The sequence below is a fragment of the Notamacropus eugenii genome, chromosome 1, assembly GCF_028372415.1.
Source record: "Notamacropus eugenii isolate mMacEug1 chromosome 1, mMacEug1.pri_v2, whole genome shotgun sequence".
Classification (NCBI taxonomy): domain Eukaryota; kingdom Metazoa; phylum Chordata; class Mammalia; order Diprotodontia; family Macropodidae; genus Notamacropus; species Notamacropus eugenii.
In genome coordinates this window covers 71,313,095-71,338,487 of record NC_092872.1, presented here as the reverse complement: position 1 = coordinate 71,338,487, position 25,393 = coordinate 71,313,095, and positions in this window count along the sequence as shown.

Below are 25,393 nucleotides of genomic sequence, written 5' to 3'. Positions count from 1 at the left end.
ACGTGATATGCAGTATAGAATTACAGTGTAAAATTACAGTAAATAGAGTCCTGGATTTGGAGTCAGAAAAACTTGGGCTCAAGTCCCACCTCAGACACTTAATAGCAGTGTGACCATGGACACATTTAGTCAAACTCTTTGTGCCTTAGTTCTTTGTAAAATGAAGAGATTAAACATGGTGGCCTCTGAGGTCCTGTTAGCTCCCAGTTTATGATCCTATGATCATAAAGAAGGTAATAAAGTCAGAAAGACCAATTAGAAAGCTATTTTGATAATCCAGGCTAGAGCAGGCTTGAAGCAAGACCCTGAACCTGTTGTCTTGATTGGTGAAAGGTCTGTTATATCTAGCCAGTGAATATTCCTCATCCAAATCATCTTGTCAGTTGCCTTGTTAGTTTGTACATTCAACCATCCTTCTGGAAAAAAAAAAGTGTGTCAATCTACTACATCAGAGCAGTCAAACATGCTACTCCAGTGCCTCATCCAGCACTTCTCAGAGTAGGAGACATATAAAAAAATACAGTTGGGAAATTTTTAAGAAAATAAATAAAAGTATGATATAATAGATGTTTATATGTAGTTTTTGACCTCAACATATGGTCCACACTGATTCTTCTGTCCAGTTTAGTGGTCTCCATTTCTATTTGAGATTGATTCTACTGGGCTACACCATGGCTATACTGATCATCCTTGTTACTTCCCTTTTTTCCATGGCTACCACTCCCTACTATGTGTTGTTTCCCCACATGCACGTGTAAACTCTCCAGTGTCAGGGACTGGCTTTTTACGTTTACATCATTAATGCCTAGCACAAAGAAATTGCTTAATCAAAACTTTTTCATTTATCACTATTGGTTCACATTTCCAGGGCTATTCTCTTAATCATTCTTGTTCGCTTTTTTCTTCCAAAGTATTGAAAATCCATACACAATGGCCTATGTCCTGCCCTGAAGACTTCTACTGATGTCAGTCATCTAGGACTGAGACAGGAAACTGAAAGTAAGCAAAAAAGCCTTCTCACTAGCAACCAGTTTTGATGCTTTCTGTCATTTTGACTCCTAGAAGAAGTAGGAGTCCTTGTGGTTCTCATGGCACGTGACTGGGAATTAAGTAAAGTAACAGACTGAAAGGCAGGACAGTGTCAATAGTGTGTCATGACAATTCACATGTCTACTACAGGGCCATTTAATGAAGGGGCAGCAGAACCTGCAGACACCAGGAACCCTTGGTAACGTCACTTTCACCAAGCATAGCAATGTTCCTCGTGATGACCCTGAGTCTGTTTAAATCCACTTTTAAATGAATGAAATTAAATTTAAATCCACCTCTTACTCATCTATCTTGCTGATTCCTATGCCCAGAGTTCCTTCCCTTCTCATCTTTGCCTCCCAGAATCCTTCTCTAGGTCAGTTGCCACATCCTTTGTGTAACTTCCCTCAATCATCCAAATTCTTAGGGTTTTCCCTCCCCATTTTCCTGGTATTACATTTATTTGTATACTTGTTGTATCCCCTTAAAAGAATAGAAACACCTTAAAGGCCAGAGATGGTCTGTGCATGTCCAACACCTCGTTTAGTGACTTGAACAAAATGGTCATTTAACAACTCAAGTGTTTTGGCAAAACACCGTGTATAATAAATATTTAATAAACCTTATTTTGTCACTTATTCTCTATATGACCTTGGGAAAGTCACAATTTCCTTAGGCAGCTAGGTAGCATAGCAGATAGAGTCAGGAAGACCTGTGTGGAAATCAGGCCTCAGATACTTACTATGTGACTCCAAGCAATTCACTCAACTCTGTTTACCTCCATTTTTTCAGCGGTAGCATAAGGGTAATAATAGCACCTACCTCCCAGGGCTATTGTAAAGATCAAGTGAGATATTATTGTTAAAGCACTTAGCACAGCGCCTGACTCATAGTTGGTACTTAATAAATGCTTGTTTCGTTCCTTCCCTCCTTCCCTTCCTCCTTCCTTATTTCCTGGGTGCCATTTTCTTCATATCTAAAATGAGGGAATTGAACAAGACCTCTGAGTTTCCTTCCAGTTTGCTGAAAGTATGACATTTTTCTTTAATTCTGAGGCCAAAAAAGGAAAGTACCAACTAGGGCAAGAGACACCATTTCTCTCTCTCTTTGCCTCTCTCTTTTAATTCATTTTTCTTGACATAAAAACCATATTTCCTGATTTGTCTACCACTCGTTGCTTTCTTCTGAACAAATACTCAGTTTGGTAGGAGAAAATGATGGTTTGAATTCAGTGTACATGTGCCATGTGCTCACACATGGGAAGAAATTCTCACAGGAGGGAAATGTGTTCATGTTAAAATAAACACATTCCACTATAACAGTAATGCACTCTCATTTGGGTAGCTATTTCAGGAAAGGCAACCCTGTAATTAGCACAAACTGTTAACGTTAGCTTCAAGATAAGGGATAAACATGTCAATAAACGTTCTTGAAGATGCTAAGAAATTGAAAGCTTTGGAACTGGCTGTCCTTTGGATGTTTTTTCTAGAAAAGACTGTCTACAACAGGGCTGGGCAATGTCTACAATCCGGATGATATTTCATAATCATTCATATCCTGCTCATTTTTTATTATAAGTACATTGATATGTGCAGGATTTGTGATTTCATCATGTGGGAAATTCCTGGGGTAGGCACTCCTGCCAATATAGATCATAACTTAGGTCTCTACTTATTTATGGCTTAATAGGTAAGTTCTAAGGAGTTGCTTGACACCCTGAAAGTTTGTGACTTGCTCAGGGTCAACCAGCTAGTTAGCTTTGGAGGGAGTATTAGTACTAAACTCTTCATTTTAGGGCTGAGCTGAAGAGGATCTTAGAGGTCACTGTCTAGCCTTCTCATTTCATAGTTGAGGAAGTGAAGGTCAGGTGCATGTACTGATTTGCAAACAGGTAATAAGTGGAAGAGTCTGAATTTGGAGTAAGATACACTGATTTCATACTCAGTATGTTACCTACTATGCTAATGCTATGACATTACATGCGATACATGTATATGTATAAATATTCATGTGTGTATGACTTGAGAATAACTTTGTGTAGTTAGTTTTGTACACATTAAAATGGTATGATATATATAAGTAGAAAAATAGATGGCATATAATACAGTAAGAGTGAAGGATTGAAAACAGTCACATGCTACACTAGCATCCAGCAGATACTGAAACTCAAGTGATGTTCCATGAAGAAAACTTCCCAAGTGTTGTATAGATCCCTTGTGGAGGATTCTTAGAAAGAGATGAGCAAGAATTACATTGGATAAAAAGATCTGGGTGAATTGTGGTCTACCATCATTAAGTGAACTTCAGCACTGAAGAAATGATGGATCTGTGGAAAGACTGAAGTAAAATTACTTTGGGTTAAGTCAGTTCTAGAAGATGCCTAAAAAATTTGTCAAAATCTCTTTCTGATTCATGAAAATACATATTCGTTATTGGAGATACTTTATATCTTTTGTTCTAGAGGTACCGTAGCCTCTTATTTATTTAAGGATAGAGAAACACATGGGGGCAGAGACAAATAGAGATACAAGAGAGAAAAGGTTATGATATTGCTGGGAGAAAGGAGAACAAAGGTTATCAGCCTTTTCAACCTAATATAGCCAGCATATCCATTGTTGTTTGCATAGAACATGGAGAATGATGGGGATTAAACAGTTTCCTCACCACAGTATCATTCAATATATTTTCCATTGGAGAAAAGAGCCCCAGGGACATTTTCCCAGCCATAGGGGTATGCAAGGATGTAAAATCTAAAATGGATTTCTGATTTTAAGTTAGATGACAGTTAAACTGAGGAACACAGGTGATAGCAGAGGAGAGACTAAGGAAAACAGTGTCAAACAGAAGATTCCATTCAATTTCATTCTACAAGCATTTTCTAGACATCTACTATACTGTGGCAGAATCAATGTCTACTAGGGTCCTCACTATCACCTTGTAAGTTAGGCTACCTTATTTTTCCTTAAAAGGCAAGGAAGTTGTCCCTAAGATTTGACTGGACCAGGAAATTGAAGTTTAAAATAGAGGGTTATTTTTCCAGTGTCCTGGTTGCCTGAGACAATGTTGACATGGCATCCTGGTCATATAAGGGCATGAAAAGGCCAGATTGTAGAAATGAGGCCCTTCAAATTTGTCAGATGTCCCAGGGCCACATGAGTACCCTGTTGATCAGAAATATTTCTGTATGCTAGAATGGGGGGCCATGTCTACAAAAGCCAAGTATAGCATCATTATAGACTACCCTTCTATGCTATACCTCCTATGTTAATTGTTTAATGATCGATGAGGAGAACATTTGGTTCCAGACATAACTACCAGGGAACTGACCTTGAGTTAAGCCCAAGTCATGGCATTTGACATCATCAGTAATTGGAACAACATGGTATCATGACTTACATTGTGGTTAAAATGGGGTAAGGAATATAGAAAAGGAGGAGACCTATGATTTCATTTGTATAGGTAGCTCCCAGGTGAAGCAACTCCCTTTAGTGTTAGCATCTTCTCTGCAACATTTAGTATTAAAAAAATTATTTAGAGGACTAGGAGTTGAGGAGACTTGCCTAGGGTCACAGCTAGTGTGTGTAAGAGGCAGTTCTTCAAGTCCAGGTCTTTCTGTCTTTGAAGTCAGTTCTCTATCCATTATTCTACTCTGAAGGAATGGTGATGCAAATGTAAAGGTTGGTGTGATCAGATAGCCAGTAAGAACAGCATGATGGAAAGAGCATAGAAAACATTAGGTTCAGCATTGACTCATTGTGAGTGACGATACTACAGAAACTAGACTGTCAATTAAATTTTTGTTTTAAATGAAAATAAATAGCCATATCTTTTGGCCACATTGCCCTGCTTCTGCTGCATCCTCCAAACTAGACCTCCAGCGAAACTCTCAAGGAGCTAAGCTATCCAGTTTTGGAAATCTTGACCTGGGGCCATGTGGACCTGATTAACAAATGTATAAATTCAAGTAGGCTCTTCTCTATAGCGGGCCAAAGAGTTCCTATGACTCCCTTCATCATCCCTTTGACTTCTCAGACCAAGCAGTCTTCTCTGGTTACCATCCTTCTATTTGTGTTGCCTCATCCTCAAGTTTCTTGAGTACAGGTACTGTCTCTCTTTTTCATTTCTATTCCCACTGCATCCTTGGGCATTTCCTCATCTATATCTGGACCCAGATGACTCTGGAGGAGAAAGTGAGGTTGAAGACTTTGCACAGCCCTCCCTTGCTTGCATCCAATGCACTTGCAAGTCATAGTATCACCTCCTTGATGTCATGGTCCTCTTCCAGAATGCAGGACAAGCAAGAATATCTGCATTGCACAGCACAATGCTGGACATACATTGTAAGCTCTTAATAGATGGTTTTGCATTCATTTATTTCTAATGTGTGATATGCTTACTGCCTTACCCCAATAATTTACTAATTATTTTAATGATTATATATATTTATTTTATATTTTATAAATATTTGTATTATATTTATAATTATATATTTATCAAATATATATATTAAACATTTATATAAATATTTCTATTTATATTATATTTATATTTTCATTTAATGGTATTTCTATTGCTTCATATCACGAACGTATACATCCCCCTCATACACACATTTCAAATTGTTTGGCACTGAGTACATCTATTTATTTAATATGGGACATATTTTCTGTGTACTTTCTCCTACTGCTGAGTAGGCTTTAAAATTTGCTGTCACTCCCAATTTAAAGTACATTGTGAACTTCAACTACACACAATTCTTTTGAAACTGGAGAGAGTAGAATCTTTAAGAACCTATCTTCAAAGGAAGTAAGAGAAGAAAAGATGGGAGAGAAGGGAAGTATGAAGGGGGTATTATTTTCCTGTTTTTCTATATCAAATAGAATGCTTTTTTTCTGTGTAGCAGAATCCCCTAAACAAAAACAGATGCTGTGTGCTTCCCTGAAGAAGAATAGTATTTGTGTTGGAGGAAACAATTGAAGAGTTTATCTAACATAAAGTTCTTTTGGGTAGGACTGTGAATTTTTTTCAGTTGCTACTGTTTTCAATATGGATGGACAGTTGCCATGATGGCTAGGTAACATGGTTGACTCTGGCACTGCTGTCTGATGGGCAGGCCTCCTAAATTTTTCTCTGACCACAGGACTGTCTGGCACTCTGAAGGAGTTGGAAGTGTTTCTCTTCTTTTGCAACTGGCATGAGCTCCTACCAACTGTAACCAGCACTCCAGTTTCAATTAACCATTCAGATTAGCTTTTATAAAGGAATATATACTTCAAGGCTATAGTAAGGCCAAACACACAGACATTTCCCCCCAAACCTCCAAGCATAATCTCTCCTATACCCTTTAGACTCTGGAAAGTAGAGGGGGAAGTTTCCCAGCTTGGCCAGGTTCCTACATAACATTTGCCCCACCACGTTCAAGTCCCAAACCCCATTGAGCTAATATTCCTCACTCTTGCTCCCCAAGGATCTGATTGGCTTACCACACCTGCTTGGATTCTTGAGCTCCCATATCCTGGTGGTTTGTGCAACCATGCCACAAATTCCATTCCCTCAATCTAGAAAGAAAAGGCCAAAGATGTAGGGCCAAATAGCATAAAGCAAGGGAGGGGTTAGTATGCAGGAAGGAGATGACCCTCAGCCTCTCCTGGTTTACTGCCTGGTGTGAGTAAGGAGTCTTTCATTCTCTTTAAATGTGCTCAGTCAGACACTTTTAAAGACATAAGTAGTTCTAGATTTCAGAAAAGGGTGCAAACAACCATATGTGTATTGTTTGGTAGTTTCATCCGTGTCTGATTCTTCATGACTCCATGTATGGTTTTGTTGGCAAAGATACTGGAGTAGTTTGCCATTTTCTTTTCCAGTTCATTTTAAAGATGAAGCAACTGGGGCAAGCAGGGTTAAGTGACTTGCCCAGGGTCACACAGCTAGTCAGTGTCTGAGACTAACTTTGAACTCGGTAAAATGAGTCTTCCTGACTCTAGGTCTGACACTCCACTGTGCCACTTAGCTGCCAGAATTTCTAATAGTGGCAAATACTTTACTGTTTCAGACTTCTGCCAGGATAGGAATAAAAAAACCCTTCTCTTGAATAGGAAAAGAGGAAAGAGAGGGCAACTATAATCCTAGCGTCTTCCAGCAGTCCCATCATTGGCTAACAATTGTCAGTATCAACACCAAAATACAACCTGATCAAACAGTTGAAGGTTGGTATTTAATGGTAATGGATAATTCAACCATTTCAATATTAGTAGAATGATGGAGAAGTGGTGATGGAGAGTATTCTACCCATATTTTATGTGATCCATAACTAAGTCAAGGGTCTCATTTATATAAGCTTCCTATATGCAGTCTTGGTAGAACCATATAATGTTAAATATGCAACTGTACCTTTACCCCAGGTCAACTGATTTTCTCTTGGTTTAGAGTAAATTTATTTTTCCTTTTCAAGTCATCAGTCATAGAGTATTTATGAAGCACATACTACATATAATAATGTGGCCATCACTCTCTTCTGGCAGCATTTGACTTCAAATATGTAGGAAACTTAAAAACAGTTCCAAATTCCTCTTGGTATATCAACCAACCTCAAATAAAAATGTATATTGGTAAATTTAATACCAGAAAATACCTTGAGAAAACTCACAGATGACAAAGGTGAACATGCATATCATTTCTTACACCGTAGCATTACATTCAGAAAAATAGAGCTTTAGAATAGCCAGCATGTTCATCCTTTTTGCCAAAGACCATGCCATCAGAGAAATAATGACATGCATGACTTGCACTTGACTTTGTTTTTGAGTGAGGGAGGGCTGTGCCTCACTTCTCACTTCACCAGCCTCTCTTGTCCTCCAGAGCCATCTGAAACTAGTGACTAGATATTCATCAGGATGACTGGAGATGACCCAGGATGAGACAATTGAGGTTAAGTGACTTGCTCAAGGTCACATAGCTAGTGAGTGTTAAGTGTCTGAGGTGAGATTTGAACTCAGGTCCTCCTGACTCCTGCACTGGTGCTCTAGTCACTGCACCACCTAGCTGCCCCCACTTTAGAATAGAAAGAGATCTTAAAGGCCATATACTATAATGCTTTCCTTGTACAAATAAAAATGAAAAGGTTATGTAGCTTGGAGACAATCAGCTTGCTAATTAAATCTAACAAAGTTCTTAATCATCTATTCTGTGAAAGACACTTTAGATACAAAGAAAAAGAATGAAACTATCCTTTTCCTCAAGGAGCTTATGTTCTAAGGGCAGATACAGCATGCTCGTAGATGAGGAAGTGAAAACTAAAATATTAATCATAAGAAGGATATAGTACAAACAGGGTTGGAGAGAGGCAGAGATCAGGAAAAGTTATATGTAGAACATCACATTTAAGATGTGTCATGAAGGTAGTGAGGGATTTTATGAGATTTTATTTTATTTAGAAATGAAAAGGGAGTGAATTAAATAAACGGGGGACATCTACATGATGGCATAAAGGTGGAAGATAAAAAGGCAGTTAGCAGACTAGTTTGAAAGGAATGGAAGTTATACGAAAGGAGATAATATGCAATAAGACTGGAAAGGTAGGAAAGAGACAAATAGGAAAGAATCTAAACACACAGATGAAAGTTTTGTTTTGATTTTATCTTATAGGCAATAGGGAGCTACTGAGGATCCATGGTCAGATTGATCTTATAGGAAAATTGAGAATATTAAAGATTCTCCTAAGGGAGAAGAACACAAATCTGTGAATCCCCTTTTAACAAGTGGGGAATCATAACAAAAGCTTGATTTTAGGCAGAAGAAAAGTTTGTGCTTAATATGAAGACCTGAGAAGATCTTAGTTTCTAGCAGCAATGATTAAAATAGATGGCAGGAAGAATAGTCTTTTCCACAGGGAACTGAAGAATTGGGCTGTCCACCTACTGTTTATGATTAAGAGCAGGGCTGTGCAGAGTAAGACAGGCTTAAGTGAACTTCCTCCCAACTCAATATCAGTCTGAAAGTTTATATTATGAAAGGAAAAGCTGCTCCCTGGCTGCTAGTGGATCTCATGTGTTTAGCATTTGCATTTTTCCTCTTATCCATCCCAAATGTGAAAGACTGCCTTCCTCTGGGTGGATTCTCCCATCATTAACAACCTATAAAAAAGCAAGATGCAATGGAAAAATTATTTCTGGAACTTTTAAGAAAAAAATGATAAAATATGACTCCATCCCTCCCCCAGAATTCAGGTGTTCTTCCTTCACATTCTGGCTGTGGACACTTTACTGCTGCGTTATGTGCAGCAGCCAACCCTTGGCAAGTAGAACAAGATGTCTCTCACTTCTTTTACTTCCCAGGATATGATACAGAATGTTGACATTCTCTTCACTGCCTTTGGCATTACTCTTAGCCTTATAAAATAAGGGTGGAGATAAGGGTCAGGTTCAGTGGCCAAACAAGTATGTGCTGTGAATTGGAGGTGATCTCCAACTTTTAAATGGTGTTAAAGTATGCCTGAAATAGTAGTTACTTTTAAGTTCTCCTTGGTCCACTGAATGTAGTTGTTCTATATTCATCAGTCCAAGGCAAAGCTCTGGATGAGTCTTGGATTGCTTACCCAATTTGGGAATTAAGAAAATGTCAATATAATCAATTCATGACGGGATGAGCATCTTGGAATGTGTGAGCTGGATGTTTCTGGCTTCAAAGGCTAACTTTAGAATAACCATGCAAGTCTATCACTTAGGTTGTAAGAAAGAGTCATTCACTGATCTATCCATCTGTGCATTCATCCATCTGTGCATCCATTCATCCATCCATCCATGGGTGTATTTTTGCATGTATATATTTATAATGCATTTGCTCATTAATTATATATTAATATGAATAATATATCATTTTTTCCAATTGCATATAAAAATAGTTTTCAGCATTCACTTTTATGAGATGTTGAGTTTCAAATTTTTTCCCTCACTCCTTCCTTCCCTTCCTTCCTTCCTTCACTTCCCTGTCCCCAAGATGGAAAGCAATCTGAAATAGGCTATACATGTACAATCATATTAAGCATATATACACATTAGTCATATTGTGAAAGAAGAATCAGAACAAAAGTGAAGAATCATGAAAAAGAAAAAAACAGAGAAAGAAACTAATATGCTTCAATCTGAAGCCTCTGGATGTGGATAGCATTTTGTACAAGTCTTTTGGACTTGTCTTAGATCCTTGCATTGTTGAGAAGAGCTAAGTGTATGAAAAAATGATCATTGTACAATGTTGTTACTGGGTACAATGTTCTCTTGGTTCTACTTATTTCACTCATCATCAGATAGTTCATGTAAGTCTTTCCAGGTTTTTCTGATGTCTATCTGCTCATCATTTCTTATAGCACAGTAGTATTCCATTACATTCATATACTGCAACTTGTTCAGTCCCTCCCCGATTGATGTGCATCCCCTCAATTTTTAATTCTGTAACATCACAAAAAGAGGTGCTATAAATGTTTTTGTACATGTAGGTCCTTTTCCTCTTTTTATGATCTCTTTGAGATGTAGAGCTAGATATGGGCTTGGTTCATGGTGCCTCAAGGCAATCACAACAGTGACATCATTGATCATAGATCACCATGACAGATATAATAATAATAAGGAAAAACTTTGAAATATTACAAATTACCCAAATGTGACACAGAGACATGATGTGAGCACATAGTGTTGGAAAAATGTTCAAAAAAGCATATCTGCAAAGTACAATAAAGCACAACAAAATGAAATATGCCTGTATTTGCTTTGCAGTTTCCAATACATTTTATAAGCAACATCTCATTTTATCCACAGAATAACCCTGGGAGATAGGTTCTATTCTTATCTCCATTTTATAGATGAAGAAACTGAGGAAGATATGGGTTAAGTGATTTGCCCAAGTTACACAGTTAGTGTGTTGAAGCCAAATTTGAACCCAGGGCTTCCCAACTCCATGCCCACTCCTCTATCCTACGTATGTGAATGGATATACGTATACTTGTATTTGTTTGTTTTGGGTTTGTTACAAAATGTTCCCAGATATTCTTCCTCCCTGAATATCCAGACAGAAACCAACAGGAAAAGAGTAAAGCAAAGGCATACTTTGGTCTGTTTTCTGCTTTGGCCAAGTCTATATAAGACAAATGCACCCAGGTGTCATGGAAGGTCTCCTGCCCTGAAAAATCTCTTCTTATTTCATTTTGACTACCTTATAACCTGTGTGGTAAAACCATTAGGAGATGATACATACTGTCCATGACTCTTCTTGACTTATTGTTCTTAGAACAGCAGTGATGACAAGAGTAGCATTTATGTATCACTTTAATATTTACAAAGTACTTTACAAATATTATTTCACTTTATTCTTATGCTAGCCCTAGATGGTATGGGGCATTATTATGCTCATTTTACAGAAGAGGAAGCTTCCTAATTAGTGATTGAACAAACTAAGTCCAAGAGGACCATATTCAGTTTGTTTGCCATGGTTCTGTTTGCAGACCATTTCCACCCCAAGAAAAATTTGGACTTCATCCCTAGATATCTCAAGTTCTGATCGTGCAGATTTTTGCTTCATTTTGTTGGTGCCCAAGCCTCTGCAGCACTTCTCACAGTCTCTTCATGATGCCCTTGTGGGTACCCTCTTCTCCTCTCCACTTGCCAGTACCCTTCTTTGTATCATCTTTTCCCATTAGAATGCCACCCCTTTGACACCAGGGATCCTCTTGCTCATTTATATTTATATCACAAGTACTTGGCACAGGGCCTGACACACAGTAGGTGCTTAATAAATATGCTCTCTCTGTCTTTCTTTCTCTCTCTCTCTCTCTCTGTCTCTTCTTTCTTTCTCTCTTTTTCTCTCTCTCTCCTAGGTCATTCTCTTTTTTTGTATTTTATGTCTCTATCACATGATTATCTGTTTGCCTCTCCTCTGAAAAAAAGAGGGCAATTTATCTTCAGTTTCTAGGACAAGAAATCCCCTAAGAAGGGATTCCATGTTACCTCCACCATGATAGCAGTCATTTCATCTCCTCTTTATTAGCCAGAACTCACCTGAACATCAAACCCACACCAATTGCCAACGTCCATATCAGGAAACACTTGTGGAGAATCCAATTCTGCAATTGCAACTGTGAGGGAGCTCAAAGAATAATCAGACCCTGACCCTTTGACCCAAACTACTGCCCTAGAAAAGCTTTTACACTTAGAGAATTCTTCTGATTGAACTTCTTCAGGAGCCTCAGGGAAAGGAAAGTGAAGAAGTAAAAAGTATTCTGTTCTATTATCTGCTTTGATGCTTATTGTTATATTCAAGCTAGCTAACACCAGCCCCTCTGGCCAAATTCCTATTCCCTTCTCTCCCCCTCTAGTTCTCTCTCTCTCTCTCTCTCTCTCTCTCTCTCTCTCTCTCTCTCTCTCTCTCTCTCGTCAGCACCGTTTTTTAAGTCAATAACATTTATGATGTAGTATACTGACTAGTACATTAAAGACTATTGGGTATACCAGCAATATCAAGGGCACCAAAATACTTATAATGCAATTGGTAGGTACACAGAGACATAAGAAAATATTTAATCAATTAAATCACAAGAAAAATGGAATCAAATTAGCGTTAGCAAAATTATCTGGTAGTGCATTTTGAAAATTGAAAAGTAAATGAGAGGAATGAATTAGATAAGTAAAAATGAGAAACAAATGTGTACATCAGTCAAAAGTTTGGTAATAATTGAAATAGAGAGCCATAGAAAGATAGAGAACTGACCATGGAAGCTGGAAAATGTGAATCCACTTCTGACTTCAGTTATATCACATGTCATGTGTTGTCTCAGTGTCCCAGGAATCTCTAAGACTAGAGAAAAGGTGCTGACCTGCATTGATCAGCTGGAAGTTCTCTATGTTGGTGAAATCATGGGTCTGATCCTTACCCTTATTCCCCTATAATTACTGATAGAGTTTGCTGCCCATGATTAGGGAAAACTTGAAGGAAGTTGGAAGGTATACTTCATTAATATTAGTGGAGAAAACAAAGCTGGTGTTTGATTTCTTTATGGGATAACTGAACATAATGGAACAAATATTATTTAGTAGCTCTAGATGACTAGTGGAATTACTTATATTCTTTTTTTTTAAAAGTGTTGCTTAGAAGACCTTATAAAAATATTTCTCCTACTGTCTTGATGCAAGATTTTTTTATTTAGACAACACTGATTTGTGATTATTCATATTGATTTAGAACAATTTGCAATTTTTTTTGTAATTTCTTGTTTTTATCCGTGTTTGTTTCGATGCAATACTTTTCAATAACGACTCAAACTAACCTCCCCAAAGGTATATTTCCTGAAAGAATTCAAGCCAATCATCTCACTTGATTATAATTGATAAACCCATTGCTTTCTATATTTCTACTTGACCAGTTATCATCAGAAAGAATGTTTAACTTTAAAACTTTGACAATACCATCATATTTCACATTTGACTTTTTCTTCTTGTGTTATCTGTATGTATATCATTGCAGTCGTGTTTCTCTCCTCTCCGATTCATTTTCCATTCTGCTGTCAAAGTCACATTCATAAGATATGTGCTTGACCTTGTCACTTTACTACTCAACAAATTAAAATAACTCCATGGTATGTCTAGAATCAAATACAAGCCCTTCTGGCATTTAACACTTTTCACAATCTGTCTGTAATCTACATTTTTATTATACAGATATATGCATATATAAATATATATATAAACACACATGCATACATGTACACATATATGTATGTACATGTGTGTATGTATATAGTTGTTAATAAGTAGTGGCCAGTTTGTGACTCCATAAACTTATGTAGCACATCAAGCCCTTTTATCCTTTACTATCTCCCAAAGTCTGTTTAAGCTCATCTTCATTCAGTCCATGATACTATCTATCTATCTCATCTTCTGTCATCCTCTTTTCCTTTTGCCTTCAGTCTTTCTGAGCATCAGGATCTTTTCCATCGAGTACTATCTTCTCATTATGTAACTAATTTCATTAAATTTCATCTCATTTGGATCTTCCAGCTTTTACACTCTCCTGTTTCACTTTCATCAAGAGATTTCTTAATTCTGCTTCAATTTCTGGTATCATCTGTATATACGGATATCTGTCACACATCATGGGGTTTAGGGGTATAACATCCTCATGATCTGGAAATTCAGTGTCAAATTTTTTTGACCCTCCATTCATTCAAGAGGAGTATGAATTATTATGGCATTAAAAGATAAAGTATGTTGATATTGCATACAGACACATATGTGTGTGTGTGTGTGTGTGTGTATATAATGCATTTCTGAGTTTATAAACTTTTTATGTGTCATCTCCTGGTCTTCACTTGTCATCTACAATTTCCACAAAACTCCCAGAAAATTCCTATTTAATTTCTCATGCTAATCCATTATATATTGAAACCACAACGGAGAAAGTTGAGATATAGAAGGGATAACTCCACGTGTGTATATGTGTATGCACATATGTATGTACAGATGCATATATGCATATATAGAGAGCAATGATCTAGGAAGGAACATAGATGTGTATATGTGTGTATGTATACGTATATACATAATACATATATATACATATATATGCATTGTGTATATCTGTATACTATATTTACACATATATGTGTACATATATACAAGCACACATGCACACACACATAGATGCACTCTGAAGATAATTAAGAACAATGATGAAAATGATGCTAAGGGTTGATTTCTTTGTGGGATACCTAAAAGTGATGGAACAAAATATTATTTTTCAGTAACTCTAGGTGAATAGCAGAAATTGATCATATTCTTTAATTTTTGAAAGTATTATTTATAAGGCCACATAAAAATATTTCTTCTAATGTCCCTTTCTGTTATCTGACTTATTTAGATAACACTGTCATAATTTGTAGTAATATACATATATGTGTGTATATATATGCACACACATATAAACCTATACATATTTATATGCATGTGCCTACGTATGTGTTGTATATGTCTTGTATATATACATACTATATACATATATACATATGTAAATAGATAAACACATTCTTTAACATATTTTTGGTCAATCCAAATTGATCTTATTATTCTCCACCTATAATATTCCATTTTTCATCTCTCTGCCCAAGAATGGACTGTTCCCCATACTTGGGATGCATTCTATACTCACTATCCCCTTTTATTCTCACTGGTTTTCATCAAAGCTCAATTTAAAGAGTACTTCCAATATAAGTACTTCCCTTCCTGATCTCACAATTACTAATGTCTCCTCTCAACAATTATTGCATTTATTTTGTGTGTATTTTGAATATATTAATTTTTATGTATTGTATTTCCTTAAAAATATACATTTCTAAAGAGTCTGAATAATTTAATTTTTGTCTTTGTATTTTTACTATTTAACAAAATGTATGGCCTATAATAAATGCTAGTTGATTGATTGATTGAAGTACTCATTTTAACTTTGCGTTTTTGTGTTTATGTATCACTTCATGTATATATTGCTTATGATATTGAATGATGTTGTTAACATGGTTGTCTATAATTTTCAATCATTTCTTTTGAAACTTTTTTCTACCCATTGACAATTTTTCCATTTTGGACATTATTTTGTGGATTTGAGTAAATTGTCTCTGAATTATGGAAATCTACAATGACAGGAAAATGTCACTTGGATTTAATAATGCAATATTCTGGCTATATTTCAGGGAAGAATAAAGACTAAAAATTTTGACCTTGAATTCAGAGATCAAATTGACTAATTGATGAAAGAAAAACTTACATATTTCTTTATTTTATTTGGTAAGACATAGTAGGCATAAAGAGATTATGATCCAGAAAATTGAAATTACATATTGAGACTAACTGGTATCCTGGAGTCAAAGTTTAACAAGAACATATTTAAAGCCATCAATTGCATGATGTCGATCAATGTATACTTTTTTTCACAATAAAAATGAACAAATACATATATCTCAAACAATTTCATGATACTAACGAAACATAGAGATCATTACCCTAAGGCAGCGGTGGAAAGATTACTATTTCCTGATCAAAAAAAGAGGAGGAAACAGATTCTAAGCTTTTCTCAGAACACATGATAACCAACTTAAATATATGGATATATACATTGGAACAAAAGGTCCTCATTTCATGAAACAATAATAAAGGTTGAGAACAGGTATATGCCACTTAGGGTAAGAAACGCATGCACTTGGTTGCAACTACTTCAAACTGAAAATGTCAAATGTAACCTAAAGTGTGGTTTGCCTCTGAACAGATTGTATGAAATGGATAAGAATCAAATGGCACTCCATGGGCAGCACACATACGAACCCAACCAAGGATATTTTTTACCAAGAAGCATTAAAAATGTCTGAGTTATGTACATTTCTTTATATTATAGGTTGGGATCAGTTTCCAAAGGACTTTGAGATATTTTAAAAATGAGCTTACATTTGGTCCCAGAGACAATAAGAAGTCGCTGGATTTTATTGAGTCGGAGAGTAGCATCATCAGATTTATATTAAAAAAATCACTTTGACATCAGTGTGGATGGAAAGATGTAGAAACTGATTTGATATATGGGCTGAGACTGAGTGAGAGGTCAAGGATAACAGTACCTACAGTACCTACACACTTTATGTACCTTATATCATTTGACCCTTACAACAACATTGTAGGATAGATATTGTTATTCTGTCCAATTTATAAATGAGGGAATGGAGGTTGAGCTTAAATGATTTATCCAGGGTCAAAGTACTAGTAAATATTGGGGGACAAAATTCAAAAGACTGGTTTTCTGCTCCCTATATAGCCCTTTATTTACTCTACCACATTGTCCTGGACTGAGGAGTATGACTGGCCTTTTTAACTGTGTCTGAAAGCCCTGATTGCCTGGAGCTTGAGTTATACACAGCAAGGAGATAGGTATGGTTCTGACATCATGGAGTTAGAGTTACTATGAAATGTTTAAAGAGTCCCAAATGGGAAACTTAACCTGCCTTTAGTCACCCTCAGTGGCCACCCAAATAGCTCTCTGAGTTTACTAGAAAAATGAGCTAGACGGCAGCTGTATGAAATTTGGGGACTCTTTCTCCTCTGAATGAAAGTTACCCAAAAGAAAAATAAATAAAATGTCAAGGTTCATTCATTCAGTTGGCAAGACGGTGCTAGCTTTGCCACTGAGGAGGCTGAGAGGAGGAATGTTGTGGTTTCCGGAAATCAGAGCCCAGGGCTCATGAACAACACATACCTTATTTGAGAATTATTCACCCCATTCCATTTACACATTTTCATAGGGGATAGACCAAAAAGAGAGCTTTGTTTTCAAAATCTTGTTTCCTTGGCACTGGTTAATCCATGTGGTGTGTTTTTCATCCACAAAAAGGAAGTTGGTGGTGGTAGAGTCAATCAGCACCATTTGGGGAAATATTGAAACTAAGGCAGTTTGCTCATGTTGTTTATTCCCCTACTAACACCTGTACTTCAGCAGCAACAGAAGCTGGTAGGTGGGCAGCAACTCAAATTAGAGAATTGTAGAATCTTGGATCTAGGAGGAAGCAGAGAAACCATTCATCCCAAGTTTCTTCTTTCCTTTTAAGTTTTATTTTTCAGGGAAGGAAGTTCAAAGACTATTGAAGGGTTATCAAGACAAGAAGAGTTTTCTAATGACTTTTCCATGACAGTCAACAAATAGATATTAAATGCCTATTGAATGTTCAGCAACTAAAAATGATGAAAGACCAGCAAGCCTAGTTTTTCCATTTGCATAAATTTCCATGCAGAGAAAAAATATAGAAAATTCATGGGAGTTAATTCAAGATAACAAGCATGTATTAAGCTCTTACTATATGCCAGGGACCCAGCCTTCCAAAAGCTTACCTTCTAATAGGGGAAGAAACACATAAAAGACAGCTGAAAAGAGTGATGGAGGTACCTGACTTTGAACCATGATAGAGAAAATCTGAAGAGTCAAGAGTATATCCAGGAGAGTAATGAAAACACAGTTAGCCTTTGTTTATGCCTTAAAAATGTTAGTTCTGGGAGGATCCAGCCAATCAGAGGGACAGGTCATAGGACTAGATGGCATTTCCAATGTGAGAAGAAGTTTAAGGATGGAGTGAGTTTCCAGGTGAAAGGGTTTCTTTGGCATGGTAGAGAACATCTTGTAGAGATAAGTCAGTCATCCAACCTAGAGAACAATAAAGCAAATAGGGAGTGGGGAATCATATAAGAAAATTCTTGACATCTGAATCAGTGGATAGAGTGCTGGGCCTGGAGTCAGGAAGATACAAGTTTAAATCTAAACTCAGATACTGATTAGCTGTGTGACCCTGGACAAGTCACCTAACCTTGTTTACCTTGGTTTCCTCATCTGCAAAATTACTTGGAGAAAAAATGGCAAATCACTCCAGTATCTTTGCCGACCTCAAACAAGGTCACAAAGAGTCAGATATGACTGAAATGACTGAACGATAACAATGTCAAGTAGCATTAATAAAAGTATAATTCAAGAAAATATGATATTATAATTATATTTTATTCTGCGCAGGTCAGAGTGATAACAGTAAGGTGATGTTTCACACGGTTGGAAAGAAGAAGATAGAGGTGAGAGATGTGGATGCAGAATCAACAAGACTTTGCAGCTGATTAAATACAGAAAAAGGTAAGGAAGAGTATATGAAACAGATCTCACTGTACTTACTCTAAAATTTACCGCCTCTAACTTTTTAATCTCTGTTATAAGTGACTCAGAGGTATGAACCTGGTTGATTGGGAGCATGGTACCACCAATGACAGAGAGAGAAAAGTCAGAAATAGGGATAGATTTGAGAGGAAGGACATGTTTTCATTCATGTTGAGGTTGAGATGCCTAAAAGCTATCAAGTTGTAAATCAGGCAACTACTGCGACAATACTGGAATTCAGAAGGAATTCTAGGGCTGCATATATAAACCTGAGAATCATTTACATGGAGATGGTAATTGTGACAATGGGAGCTGATAATATCACCAATGAGACAGAAGGCCTAGGGAAGAACCTTGAGGTATACCAACAGTTAAGGGACCAGACAGGAATGATGATCAAGAAATGGAGAATGAAAAAGAGCACACAGATAAGAAGAGGGAGAATCAAAAGAAAACAGTGTCACTAAAAGCCAAAGAAGAGAGAACACTCAGAAGGAAAGAGTGGTCAAGAAGGACTGGGGACTAAAGAATACTGCTAGTATTCGGAATTAAGAGACCGTTGTTTACTTGACAGAAAACAAATTTACTTGAGTAAGGAGAACAAATTGCAAGAGGTTGAGAAGTATGTTAAGAGGAGATAAAGTGAAACCAATGAGGACAGATGGCTTTTTTAGTAGTATTACTTAAAAGAGGAGGAAAGATAGACTGTAATGGCTCGAAGGGGTACTGGGTCAAGTGGGAAGTTTGGCCTTTGTGGATGACCTCCCCACCTAAATTTACTGAGAAATCTTTCCTCCATGACCTCTTACTTCTCCAGGTGCCAGTTGCCCCCAGGGCAAATCCACCCTTTCCAGGACAAGTAGAGTTTTTAACCAGAAAACCTTTAGGCCTTATCCAGTGTAAAGTCCTCATCTCCCTTTACCCACAGGAACATTTATCAGTAGAAACCCCTCCTATCTCCTTTTCCTTACCTTTTAAATCTTTTCCTTCTCCTCAACCACTCTCCTGTAGGCTTTTTTCTTTTTAAGACTATAAAAATCTTCCACTCATCGCTAATCCTTGCCTAACCCCAGTTCATCACTCAATACTTTCTATTCCCCTGCTCCTTTCCTCCCATATTCTGTACCTTCCCATACAGAGTGACCTCCTTTGTAGTGAGGACCTGAAAAGGCCAAGTTCTCCCACTGCATCCTGGGCCATCTCCAGTCATCCTGATGACTATCTGGTCACTGGATTCAGATGACTCAGGAGGAGAAAGTGAGGCTGGTGACCTTGCACAGCCCTCTTTCATTCAAAACAAAGTCAAGTGCAAGTCATGTCATCTTTTCTCTGTTGTCATGGTCTTTGAAAATGAAGGATGAACACAATCTGTGAGTAGACCGAGCTGTATGAGTGGGGACCCAGTTAGCTGCACAATCCTGCTCATCCTCTCCTTTCTGTCCCCCTCTCCCCTTCCTTTGAGGTATACCAGCTAGATGCCCTTCCTTCCTTCCTTCCTTCCTTCCTTCCTTCCTTCCTTCCTTCCTTCCTTCCTCCCTTCCTTCCTTCCTTCCTCCCTCCCTCCCTCCCTCTTTCCTTCCTCCCTCCCTCCCTCTTTCCCTCCTCTCCTTCCTTTCTCCCTTCCTCCCTTCCTTCCCTCCTTGTTGTTCTCAAAACCTTAAACCTAATGTACTCTGAAAGCCATAGGTTGGGCAACAATAAGTCCCTGCCCAAGCTCCACTTAATGGCTGGCTTATAGTGATTAACAATAGCAACAGTTTCTCTTTCCCTTCCAGCATGATTTAGTAATTTTTTTCTTTTCCTCATTAAAAGAGCCATTCCCCAACTACTTCTTAAAGAGACCTATTCTCTCAATGAACCTTACCTCCCTCTCAGTGAGTACCTGAAAAGGCCAAGGTCTCCCCTTGTATCCTGGGTCATCTCCAGTCATCCTGATGAATATCTGGTTAGTGGATCCAGGTGGCTCAGGAGGAGAAAGTGAGGCTGGTGACCTTGCACAGCCCTCCCTCCCTTAACAAGTCATGTCATCATTTCTCTAATGTCATGGTCTTAGAAAATGAAGGATGAACACAGCAACGTTCCCATACTACACTTTAGTCCCACAAAAGAAGCATTGACCTGTAAGCAGAGTGTTACCACATTCTGTACGTGTCCCCTATCTACCTCTTCACTAATGCCTCTCCTAGATTTCTACCTTTACATCGTCTCCTTGTGTCCATTTAGAAAGAATCCCCTTACTGCTCTTTCTGTTGTAACTGTTATTTTTGCTGTATGCATTTTTCTACTCTTCCATTTCTGTTGTTTGGGATACTTGAAAGGCAAATAATCTGTTCAGTTCTGGTTGTCTTTTTAAAAATGTTTCAAACTCTTCTTTATTATTGAACACCTATATTTTGTCCTGTATGGTTAGACTTAGATTTGTGGGATAGGTCATCCTGGGCTGCATCTTGAGCCTCAGTGTTTTTCAGAACACATTATTCCATTCCCTCTTCCTTTTTTTCTTGTTGTGGAATAATCTTGCATTATTCAAATGTCTTTTCCTTTGTATTTGAAGAATCCTCTACTGATAGCTCAGAATTTTTTCCGAATTTAATTTTAAAATTTAACTGTTATGTCTTTTGGAGTTTGCAGTCTTCTGTTTTCTGGAATCAATCTTTGACTTCCTTAAATTGATATTTAATTTTCTATGTTCAAAAGTTCTGGGCAGTACTCTTCTATTATTTCTTTTATTAAGATTTTAAGGTTTTTTTTTGGTCTGTCATGTTCTAGGAGACCTAAGATCCTTAGGTAGTCTCTATGCATTTCTTGTCTTCAAAATCGATATGCTTGTATAGTGAGCATATTTTCTTTTAATATGTTTGTTTTTTTACATTTCTTCTAGATTACCTTTCATTTCTGCATATATGCGTTCTCAATCTATTGGTCTTTCTTTTGTTTCTTTGGTGAGGCTTGCCATTGCAGATTTAAGTTTTTTTATTGTGTTCATTATATTTTATTATCTGGGACTTACTTTTTCTCTCATAATTCTCATTTATCTTTTAAACCACGTAGGATTACCATGCTGTGGTGCCATGTTTTCCTTAACTTCCATAGGCTCCTTTGTCTCATCAAGTGTTAGGTAATTTTCCTCTGCTTTGCAATATTTATTTATAGATGTTTGAACTTGTTTATTAAATCATTAGGCAGTATTTCCTTCTGTTGCTACTGCTTTTCCTGTTGATTTTTCCTGTTGATTTATCTACGTTCAATATCTTTGATATTTCTTCTTCCTGGAATCCTTGGCATTTTTAGTTCCCCCTAACCCCATTATTTTCCTTATTGCTCACTTTTGACTTCCTCTGCAATGATTGTAGTGTCCTTGGTAGCTGCATCTCAAAAGGTCTCAGACTCTATCCATACTGGGCAATTCACAGCTCATTCTGCCCCAACTGATGTTTGAGTAGCCAGAACTGGTCTCAGTTCTCTACTTCTTCAATCATTCTTGGTTGGAGTGCTACAGAGCTTCCCACATTCACAATACTCTGTCATAGTAACCTGCCTCACCCCTTAGGTTTCTTAATTCTCAGACTCAACATTGGCAGTTCAGAGCCTTTTGGCCCCAGCAGTTCAGGGCCTGTTTTTCCTTGCACTGACACTTCTGAGTTGCAGCCCTCAGATGGCTTTTACGTGGATAGATTTTGATGGAAGCCTGGATCATGTATTTACTACTAGACTTCTAGTGCAGTTTTGCTGCTGGTAGTGTGGGAGATGGGAGAGGGATGCTAAATGAACTCAGGGTCAGTGAATGTCATTTCCTTTTTTAAAAAAAATCTTGTTTTGGATTTTGATAGATTTTGTGTCCTAGGCCATGGAAACAGCTGGATTTACTTTGTATTTGGTACACAATTTCTGTTTTAAGGAGGTTTGAGAGGTTATGAAGATCAGAGAAAAAATATAGCTTCCCACTTGTTGGTCATGTGATCTGGAAGTGCTCAGTATTACTTGAAATTTTAGATATAGGCTTTAGTTCTGGATGTGTCACTAAATACCTTCATGATTTAGGGCATGCCATTTCATTTCTTTTACTCTCAGCCTCATTATTTGTAAAAAAGAGGTTGTCAGCTAAAGGCTCTGTAATCTACCTTCCAGCTTTGACTTTCTATAATTATACTTTGCCCAGGAAACTTTAGATTCTGTATCACCTGCTGAAATTGTCTTGCAGACAAAGACCTTCCCTTTGACCCGGTTCTAAATCTTCTCCAAAGATCATAAACTCTTATCCTATGATCCATGGACTCCACAGTCCGTGGACAGACTTTAAAGCATCTATACATTTATTTTTTAAAATAGATTTGATTACTATTTCACTATAATTGGTTCTTTTCTAATCCTATGTATTTTATTTCATACAGATCATTAAAACCATTATTTCTGGAAAGGTACACATAGACTTCACCAAATTACTATAGGATCCACGAAACAAAACAGGTCAAGAATTCTGTCCTAGAAACATAGTAATAGATAACAAAATGTGGAAGATATAAATTTGAACAAGGTATAAATTTCAGAAAATGAGGGAGGCTTGAGGTCCAGAAATGAAATCAATAAGTGAGTATAAGATAAGAACTCTAGATCTAGAAAAGACTTGAAAAATTTTTCTGAAGTTCTACTGTTACTTGGATTGTAATCTTAATTACAAATTAATTTCTTTTCTCCCCAAAAGATAATTCACTTTATTTTGCTCTCAAACCAGGTAAACTCAAATAGCTATCAAATAAAACACTCCAACAAACCATGTTCCTCAAAAGTGAACCATTTTATGTGAAAACATTAGTATTTGTACTCAACACTTTCATATTCACAATTCTTCTGCATCTTAAAATTATATAGATATTCCTCATAGCTAAAGATCTAAGGCCCAAATCATGATGCTTTGCATTTGTAGAACATTTTATACAGCATTTAAAGCACATTCATACACATCATCTCATTTATTTTGTACCTACATATATGGTACATACATGTATGTGTGTATATGTATATGTATGCAGTTGTCTCATTGGAATATATACTCCCTGAGAACAGAAACTGTTTCATTCTTTCTAAATTTTTATTCCCAGTTCCTAGAACAGTTCTTGGCACATAGTAAGTGCTTAATAAATATGCTGGCTGATTGACTGGATTTTTCCAACAATCCTTTGAGGTAGGTGGTTATTCTCAATTACAGATGTAAAAACTGAGAGTTTAAGTGATTTACCTAAGGTCATATGATTAAGAAATGACAAGAGTTCCATGGGATTAGAAATGAAGCTTTTCTTATTTAAGCTCTGCTGAGAAGATGTCTCTACTCATATTTACCAAGGAAACTTGTAATCTTCCACCTAGAGAGACCAGAGGCCATTAGGCAACACCAACAGGCCTTTTTGGCTGTAACCTAAATGCTACAGGCCAATTTATTTCCATGAATTTTCCCTCTGCCAGATAAAGTACATTTCCTTCTAAATATCTATTACAATCACTTTTACAAATTAATTTCTGATTGGAATTATAGATAAACATATTTTTCCGGACAATTCTCACATTGTTAGTTGTATTGTCCCTTGGCTTTAATGAATGACTCTAAAAAGGGACTTCTGTGAAACAGAAGGTAGCTTTTCTCATTCATAGACACAATTTGTCTTTCAACATTTTATTCTACCTTAATCTCTTTTTAAAATAATATTTTAGCCTTTTCATCAATTACATATAAAAACAATTTTTAATATTTTTCTAAAATTTTAAGTTCCAAATTTTATCCTTCTGTCTCACCTCTACCTCCTCCCTGAGTTGGTAAGCAATCCATTATACATTGTACATGTGAAGTCATGCAAAACATATCTCCATATTAGTCACTTCGTGGAAGACAACCAAAAGAAAAAAAGATAAGAAGAAAGGAAGGAAATAGGAAAGAAAGAATGAAAGAGAGAAAGAAAGAAAGAAAAATAGCATGCTTTAGTTAATATTCAGATTCCATTAGTTTTTTCTCTGAAGACAGCATTTTTCATTATGAGCCCTTTGAGATTGTCTTAGTTCACTGTGTTCCTGAGAACAGCTAAGTCCTTCACAATGGTTCATCCTGCAGTGTTGTAATTTGTGTGTACAATATTCTGCTTCTGCTTGCTTTTCTCTGCATCAGTTCACGTAAGTCTTTCCAGGTTCTTATGAAGTCATTCTGTTCATCACTTCTTATAGCACAGTAATATTCCATTACAACCATAAACACAACTTGTCCATCCATTTCCTCAGTTTATGGTACACAGAATTCTTGTATACCTGTCAATTTTCAATTCTTATCCACCACAAAAAGAGCTGCTATAAATATCTTTGTACAAATAGATCCGTTTTCTCTATAAATCTCTTTAGGATACAGGCATAGTAGTAGTAGTAGTAGTAGCAGTAGTAGTAGTAGTAGTAGTAGTAGTAGTAGTAGTAGTAGTAGTAGTAGTTGTGGTAGTCATAGTAATAGTAATAGTAGTAGTAGTAGTAGTGGTGGTGGTGGTGGTGGTGGTGGTGATATTGGATCAAAGGGTATGAATAGTTTCATAACCCTTTGGGCATAGTTCCAAATTGTTCTCCAGAATTGTTGAATCAGTTCACAATTCCAACAACAGTACATTAGTGACCCAATTTCCCCATGTCC